Source organism: Nomia melanderi, chromosome 7 (assembly GCF_051020985.1).
Source record: "Nomia melanderi isolate GNS246 chromosome 7, iyNomMela1, whole genome shotgun sequence".
In the NCBI taxonomy this organism is placed as follows: Eukaryota; Metazoa; Arthropoda; class Insecta; order Hymenoptera; family Halictidae; genus Nomia; species Nomia melanderi.
Window position 1 is genome coordinate 2,576,371 of NC_135005.1, and position 9,666 is coordinate 2,586,036.

At 33.6% G+C, this 9,666-nt stretch overlaps 1 protein-coding gene across 2 annotated transcripts in view; it reads right to left on the reverse strand.

Moving 5' to 3' along the window:
* LOC116424323 (uncharacterized) overlaps positions 1 to 9,386 on the reverse strand; it is a 141,865-nt gene extending 132,479 nt beyond the window's left edge. Inside the window, exon 1 of one of the 2 annotated variants that reach the window (XM_031970589.2) lies at positions 9,133 to 9,386. The gene's annotated coding sequence lies outside the window, so the exon portion shown is untranslated. Of the gene's footprint in view, positions 1 to 7,834; positions 7,857 to 9,132 lie in introns of those variants that run through there. The other variant, XM_031970590.2, reaches the window with a different exon arrangement.
* Between the last annotated feature and the right edge of the window lie 280 nt (positions 9,387 to 9,666).

Genomic DNA, 9,666 nt, shown 5'->3' on the forward strand with positions numbered 1-9,666 from the left:
TCCTTCTTTCCCCTATTCTTTAACTTGTTTTGTTGTTTTTCAACAAGTATCATTTTATTGACAGGTCATGTCAAATGTAAAACTGATTTTTTTAACTATTCGACAAGTAAGTCTTCTTTCTACGGTTGTAAGAGGTATGCGATAATTTTCCGGAGCTTGACATGTGGTCAGTTCTTTGGAATTAACTCTTATTATTATATCTTTTATTTTTTCTAAGCTTCGTGATCACTGATTTGAGTTTTTTTGTACACAAAAAAATGAGGGAACACAAAGATCCGGTTCGCCCTGCCTGATTTGATTCGAATTTCCGTTTCGGAGAATTTCAAAGTAAATACGATAAATGAACAAAATACAATATAATAATCAAAAGTACATTAAATACTGAATTTGGACACCTTAGAGACTAACAATAATAAACACATTCGAATGTTCAAGCTTAGCTTGCCATTTTATATGTGCAATCCAACAACGTATTTTAGACTAGTCACGAATTCGTTACAAACAACGGTTTGAAACAATTAAATCTGTAGCGGATTAAGTGTAAGGAAGATGTACGAAGTAATATAGATGGTCAGCATGCTCATATCCGTAACAAAGTAACAAATATGACCAATATTTTCATTTTTATCCGATTGGCCCCGTGATTCTATTCGACTCGGTCTACCCTAAATGATCCTTTAGGAGCTACGCGGCGTTCACCTGAATCAATTTTCGGTAGCGTCATTCCGTTACAAAGTTATCGAAGTGGATGCAATTACGTGGCTCGCTTTGTATAATGCTCTTAGGTGCTGCAACATCTCCGTTGCATCCAGCGCCAAGAATAAATACTACCCGGTCAGGCATGTATGCGCGTCACTCGCCTGACCTAGTTTAATCCGAGATCATCCTTCTGTACTAATTAAGTAGGTACGTCCGCTTTATTAGCAGACAGTGTGACTCGACAATGACGCCTGATAACGCGCCAGGGTGGACAGCGTCGAAAGTGACGCGGCAACGATGGAAGGGAGGATCGTGAAAGGCCGGATAAAAATGGCCTTTGTGCGATTTTTAACCCTTTTCCCATCAAAAGGCAAATGGTCTTTTTTTCGTAAACACACTTTACCCGTCGTCTTTGTCGTTTTTCTGGCGGTATATTTTTGAACGTCGAATCTTTCATACCCAATAAGATAGAACTTTGCAAATTTATAAGATCGTACTTGACGAATTTTTGAATTTTTTAAACGCCTGCACGAAATTTTTTTACGGGAAACGTTTATAATTAGAAAGGCAATGCACCGTTATGCACGACCCCGTGCCCTTTCTTTGGTCTCAAAGTAAATACAGCGAGCGATGTTCGGTCATTTATTTCTATAAGATCATTTAGATCTTCATATATTCTGTTAATCAATATCAAATAATGAACAAAATTACGAAGTGTCTCGTACTTGTGGCTCTTCGTAAGGCGGATTATAAAACAAGAACATAGATATCGTAACTTTGTCCAAATAACATGATCGCAATGATATAGTAGTTGTTAAGGTCATTAAATTTCATTTTTTAATTCCTATAAGAATATGCAACAAATAATATAAAGTCCTATTTAAAAAAGTAATGATACCTTTAAAATCTCGAAAAAATAACGTCATAAAAACATTTTTCACCATCGTGTTTATCACTTCGAATAGTGTAACTTTATTCTAAGAAGTATTTTTTTAATTACAAATATTGGAGATATTTAAATGTTCCTATTTAGACGAGACACCTTATATAGTATTTACTTCATTGAACGTTTGACATTGATCACTAACTAGAAACGTACAGTATAATCAAGCTGAATCTTTGATTTTGATCCTTCAGATAAGTTTCATCTCTTTTGGTTTTCTTTTAATATCCATAGTTAAACCATAAATATTAAAGTAATTGTTTGCTAGAATGTTGTTACATAATGTTTTTGCAAAATCTTGAATTACTTTTTAGTTAGTCATGTATGAGTTGTAGATTATAATGCTTTTATTCTGAAAATCATCATGGGGAACAAAAAGTTATAGCATCTTTTCAGAATAACTGTAGACATTTTGACCACTTGTTATTGGAGGCTAATTCACATCTTTTACGTCTTTGTTTTAATTATCTTTAACTATCTTACTTATATCTCATACAGCCAATTAAACTTAGTTCATTCAATATGACACCAAGATGATAAATGTCAAAGTTTATATTACGAATTAATTATGTTAAAAATCACTCCAATTCAGGTGACATAGCAATCAAAGTGTTAATTCAGTCGGTTGTTAATGTTTTACACGAACGCTCGAAGTATTGAGGTTTTCTTATATAGTGTGTGTAATTTGTAATTATTTATATATGTATATTTATCTCATTATTCACGCTTACTACAAAATCAATAAACATACGTCCTCAGGCTATTTTTTTATTGATATCTTTAAAAGATAATTGACGGCTAAACCAACTGTAAACAAATGTTACTTCTGTTTTCGCTCTGTCCTATGAAAGTGCGTTAAGAAACTGTCATTTGTTCGTACACAAATTACTCAATCATCTATCAGTGTATGTAATATTGGGCCTGAAACAATTAAAAGTAATAATTTAAATATTCTTTCATCCCTCGAAGATGGATTTTTATAATGATGTACAGCGAAAACTAATAGTTCAAACTAAGAATCAACATTTTTTCATATATTTCTTGTTAATAGACATTCAGCTCGAATATCAGTAAAAAATTATTAAAAAACTTAGAAACCTTCGTTTTTTAAGCAAAAAACTGAAAATACAGAAACGTCCCTTTTCCGGGGATAATTGGCCTAACCACGACCTATTTACTTCGAATACAATATATATATATATATATACACATTCACCATTTTCAAAGTTTACACGATAACTAGGTACACACAGACAAGATTAACGTTTCGTCTTATAATATCAAGTGAGACACGAGGAAAATTTCAAGCTGAACATAATAAATATGCATATTAGTAATTCTTTTACGTTAAATAAAAATCTTGGTTTTCTGTTTTTAATAGGTAATACGTAAGGTGTAATATTTTGTCTACCATGATATGGTTACAATAAACATAGAAACCTATCTTTGTCTAAACAAATCGTAATGATAAAGTAGTTCTGAAAAACACAGTTCCAAAAGAAATCATAAGAAAAGAATTGAAACAAAAGTTTGCATTCCCATTCAACTTGAAACTTGTACAAATAAAACTCCAGACGCTTAAGCCATCACGCGAAATAGCACCCACACTTTTTATCTTGAACAATCCTTTTCCGAAGAAAGTTTTATATTATTCCATTATATTATATATTATAAAGCAAACGCCAAACTCTTCTGCAGTAAATTGATTTTTATTTCAAATTCAGATTTTATTGTTTTATAGATGAAAAAGCAGTAAACCGGATTTTAAACTTTATGTTTTTCTCGAGAAGACATTTTTAAAGTTAAGGTTATGCTATAACATTCACGTTTATCATCCTATACATTTGAAATTTAAAGTGAAGATACTCTTATATATAACCTGAAGAATAATGTCGAGATTTTTTCGATATATTGAAAATATATTTTACACCTAACATTTTTATACGAAAGTTTTCAGCATTTTTTTCAAGGCAAACGATGTAAAAGTTTTAAACGATGCTCTGAAATGGTCCATTCAAACAATGCGACTAGGGATACACTGCCATTTTGTTAAAAAGAAAGTATTCTCCCTAGTTGTCAGAATAAAATTTTAGTTGGAAATTCTCGATGCAGTTTCATTTTCGCAGAGGATAAAAGTTGTGGGTGTTATTTTTAGACCTAACCAAGATGATCTAACCCTTAATTAACTCTTCGTACTCGAAGATTTTTTTAGATAACTTACCAACAACTTAAACATATTTATTCATAAAATAGTAAGTAACGTTTCATTTCAAATAAAATGTTATACCGTTGAAAATAATCTGTCTATTTCAATTATACTTGGAATAAAACTTCAATTTTCTATTCATTATAATAAACTAAATTTTTCATCCAGTTTGATTATTTATGCAACGTCCCCTTTAAAAGAACAGTCGAGTGTAAAAGATTAACAAACTGTATGCAGGAGACATACTAGTACGTTTATCGTGTACCACCGGGTAGTAGTAAATAAATATTTATATTTATTTCATTAACATTTTACAGTAAAACTAACAGTTTGATTCGTTTTACGTATGATTGCAGTGAAATCATTTATTATAAATAATAATTAACTTAAGTTGACGTAATAGTAATTAACGTAGGTTGACACGAACAAAATGACGTACAATGTGGTGACATATTCGCGATCGCCTATAATTTTCTGAAGTCTATACCTGAACACCGTAAAGGTCTGCTATTCAAATTTGCATCGATATAAACAATGTACGATAGAACTATATTGTCAATCGCTTAGCTACAGATTTTCAAATGACGTGCCATTAAACAACTGCATTATTTTAAAAAATGTAAAATGACGTAGAACTACGTTGGCAGCATTCTTCCAAAAAAATTAAGAATCACATAGTACTACGTTCCCGAAGTTTGTCTAAAAAAATTAGAAAATGATGTAGGACTACGTTACCGGTTTCGAATATGTTAACACTTTACTGGTGTCGGGTAAAAATATCCGTTTAGACTTTGTTATAGATTGAAATCATTTCTCAGTAACATAACCATTGTCAATTTCTTTGTAAATTAGTATATCTATTTCTGAAAAGGATCATATGCTAGCAGAATTCATATTTCACCTTTTCTTTCTACAAATTTACAAAATATTGCCAACTGTCAACGGAAAGTTAACCATTTGAGTGTCAAGCAGCGCGATCGTGCTGCTTCGTTACACTACCTAAAAGTACCAGCCTATTGGTTTGTAAGATTACATTGAGTCTATTTATTTGTTTTCCTTTTAATCATTTATTTTTATCTTTTTTTCACCATTTAGAACCTTTTACGTGAAAACGGAGAAGCGTAATTCAGTTTCTGAGCTGAAATGAAAGAATCCCAATCGTGCCATGGCACTTTCCAACCAGATTTTCATGAAGACCCGTAACACTCCAACGGCCAACCCCTTGCCCTATGATTTATTCCTTAACTATGATCGATACAATTACTTTATCATTAATAATTTATTAGGAAAAAATATCGATGCTTATCCTATGTCTACGGTTACTCAAATAGAAAAGTGACGTTTAATTTATTTTTAAACAAAGTAAATAACATTTAGATCTGTCAAATTCAGTTTAAAATGTTTGCCACTAGTTTGAGACGATACTGTAGGTCAAGGAGTTAAGATTCCTTGACACAAAACGTGCGAATATTCGAAATTTCATGAAAACAAGTGAAAAACGTCAAGACCTTTTATGTGAAAAAGGAAAGATACAAAGGGACCTTCGTGCCTCGTTTATTACGGAACGATCGATACGGGTCATGAAACCAGATTGTCAATCGAGAGTTTTTACCCGTGATGCATCAAAGAATCCCAATGACTCGTGGTGCTCGGGTTCCAATCGCGCTGGAATCAAATGGAGTTCCCAGCAAGACTCTCCTATAAATACGGCGAAACAGGCGCAAGGTATCTGGGTCAGGATGAACGGACCGTGTTTACACGCGTTTGCGTTTCGGTACGCAGTCCGATTGCCGTTGCTAAATTTACTGTTTCGGTAATAACCCGTTCCGCCGGCAGGAACAACGTTGTTCCGTTTACGCTACTGTTTTCATTCCGCGTTAGAACACTCTCGGAAACACTCGAATACCGTAAGCAGTTAAAAACGCGCGCTCCGCGTATCGATACGTTTACGAGAACGCTCGCACACGTGATCGCGACATAACCGGAATATCGCGAAAATATTGCCCATCACCGGGATATTATGAAAATAAAATTTTATTCGAGTATTTTTTATTGAAATACTGTTTAAATTTTGTTCTCGTTTTCTTTGTTACTCGATAGTGAGTCATTTTATACGAGTAATCAATGTCAGGAATAAGTTGCTTTAATATGTGCTACTTCATTGGGTATTTAAGCATGTTTTTGTTTGATTTCGCAGATGTATTTACATCCATTTGAAATAATTTACTTCTGACAGTAGGAATTTCAAATTTATTTGCTTGTGTTCTTTTTTGTTGGTAATTATTTAGTAATTATTTATCATGTATATTTATCATCATTACTTTAAATGAAAAATGTCCAAACGTATTTAAAACTTGCTAAAATCGAAGTTGTTATTATTACTGTTATATTATTATTATATAAGCTCCAAAGTGTAAAAACTTTGTTTAGACCTATTTTTTATTTATTTGGAACCATTTAATTTTGTTTAGGGAATGGAATTAACCGGTTTAAGGTAATGGTTTTACCCAGTTGCTGAATAGGTAGTAAAGATTTATAAGTTTCATATTCTTATACTCGCTACATCTGATCATCAATTTTGAATATTTTTCAAAAGTTCTTCTTATGTTTTGATTGCTTTTCATCGTGGACTCATGCAAATTCAAAATCGTCCAATGATTTGTCGTGATATTCTTACGGATGCACCGATTATGACCGATTATGACCGATTGAATGATGATGGCAACTCTCACGGTAAAGATACTTGTTACACGGAAGCTACTCGGGTAGAAATGACCCAGAATACGTATGACCAGTGTTAGAACAAAGAAACGAGCTGTTAATGAACCACGCGACCATAAACTCAACGGACTCTATTATTAGCATTTTCCCCGTTTTTACTTATTAAAACTACGCATCACCGCGTCGAGCAAAATTTAATTGAGTATCTCTTAAGGGAGCATTAATTTTCTTAAATATAACTTAGCGTGTAACTTTCTGTGAATATGTTAACATTAACCGTACCGTGAACCGGTCAAATGACCGGTTTTTAAATTTGATGAAAAATTCTGCGTTTTCTTTGGTTCATTCAACTTTATATCAATTCCTACATTGTCCGATTAATCGGTTTTTCAAATTTTGTTCTTCCATTTGTTTCTATTTCCCCTAAGAAAAATATATCATGTAACGTTTTCACCTTTCTTTTGTAATCAATTATTTAACTGGTTACAATAGGTAAAAGTACTTATATACAAAGTGCCGGTACGATTAATGTTAAAAAGTATTACGAATCGTATTTTTATACACACATGAGTATGTATTCAAGAAAGATTGGTCGATTTGTAAACTAAAAAATATTAAAATAAAATAATTATAATACAACAACTGATTGCACAAGTTGGAATATGATTTTTAGTATTTATATTTTATAATTTATAAATAAAAAGAAAAACCTGCATATCCGAACACGCACACTGTCATTTCGTTATATTCATTTGTGGTGATAAAATACAGATAAGATAGTAAAAAAAAGTAAAAGTTACTCTTTACAAAATATACACACCTTTGAATTTTTAATAAACATCAAAGATATTGATAGAATGAAAAAAATAGAAGAAAATCGTGAAGATGACCGTTCTTGATTTGAAAAAAATAGTCTTGATTCAGTAACGTTTATACTGAACTTTTTTCACTGTCAACGCGAACATGCATCGTCTCAATTTTAGTAAACAAGTGTAGCGTAACTATAATGTTCGTTTTCTTCTTTTAAAATTTCCTGCAGATTGAGCGTATTTTTCAAACGACAAAAATAATTTCTCAAGGAGTCTGACAATATCCGCGGAAAAGCGATCGTTCGCTACGATTTTTGGGTTCAAGGTCATCGATGGCTAGTCCGAAGTATCTTTTTACAAAGTTTAAATATAAGTCGAAGCACATCAACCGCGCTTAACTAATACCGATAAACGCACTAACGCTGTTTAAATTATTGTTGCTAATAATAACGTTACCACAATATCGGTGTTGCGCTCCGAATTGCGGGCGAAGAACAGCTGTTCGACAAGGTAGTTCCTTTAAAAATATCTACATTACACGGAACAGAGTATATATTCTAACCTTGTTCGATTCTAAACCAACGTTGTCTCTATAATGCTAATACAAACCTGCACGTTAAAAATAACCAATCATTTCCTCTCCCGATAGACACAGAATGTTATGAAAGAGGAAGTTGGTCGAAATATCGATGAACATTTCTAACGGTGACCTCTATCGTCAAAATGTACGCAGGCAATACGACGACTTTAGTCAATTAAGGCACTGTTTTATCGACAGAGTGAATCCCGGGGCAATGACCTCAATGTTGAGGAACGCTTGACCTATATATCACTAATGTACCCAGCATGCGTACACGTGTATGCCTGGCGTTCTATTCCATCTGCCTAGAAGTACAAATACTAAAGGCCTCCACACTCGACCACGACTTCGCCAGTTTTCTTATCGCTATCGCTTTCAAAATTAAACGGAAGTTACTACTGTCACGTTCCGTTTAGAAAAAAAGGCCAATCACTGGCAATCCTTGAATTATATAAAATTTCAGGGTCACTACTAACAACAAAACATCATTTGAAGAAAGGACAAGGTTACATTCGTGTAACGACGCACCTGATACGCAAATGTCAGTATGTAAGCACGAGCTGACTGAAGTCAATGACAAAACCCTGCCCGTTCTCATTAATAAAAAAGAAATGCATATTCACGGCCACTGCCAAAGAGAAGCGACTTTAAATAACTGGCCAACCGTAAGCGTTTTAACTTAGGTCAATAACACAACGTCTGATTGTTTTACCCAGGCGTAAAATAAAAAATAACATTCGTCGTTGCCCATGTGAATCAACTAAGTAATCTGTTATCTTTGATTATCTAAAGTGTACGAGTGAAAAGATATTCCGACGATTTCATTGTCCTACCCCAAGTGATAACTATAAACAGGAATCGTAGCGGAACACGTTAAATCTATTTAAAAAAAGAATGACGGATCAGTGGTATTCCATTTTGATTGAGGAAAGTAGAAGGTCGAAACAGGGTAATATCCTAAGAGTCAATGTCCTGTTGATGACAACAGGGAACACACCCGATTCGAATCGTAAACGATTCACTGATGCTGCGCGATAATAACACGACATTGGTCGATAACGCGATTTATAAACGGGACGGTCTATTTATGGAAGCTAGATTTGTAAATAACGTCGCCGGTGATGTACGAGGAGCATTTAAATGTTTACGAAGGGTGTTTTTGTATGTTGCGTACCTGCCACCTCGAGGGCACTGCCAATTATGCGTCTCGTTCGACGACAAGTTAACGCCAGAAAATCCGATTCAGCCGCAACGGGCTGTTATTTTCGTCACAAAACACTGCACATCTTATCGCAGGGCATGGCACACACTCATTACAATGTTGACTTTTCTGCGTGACCGAGTATCCCTCACAAACAAACGTGGTTTACCACCGATTCACCTTCGTACTCGGCGCACTGCCGCCATATTTCCTGTTGACCCAACTGTTCGGACATTGTACCACTATAGACCATACGATTACTATAGATGGGAATGCTTGTACCATATTTTCATATCAGCAACCTATGATCTTGTTTTGATTACGCAATATACTTTCAATTTTAAAAACATTTTCTAAATTGAAAATTACGATTCGAAAAGTGGCTAAAAACTAGTTTGTGCATTTTTATGCATTTATCAGTAATTTGGAAATGAATATTTGCATACGAAGAGTATATAAAATGTTCAAAGTGTATATGTTGTGTTTTTTATCATTTTTGATAGGGAA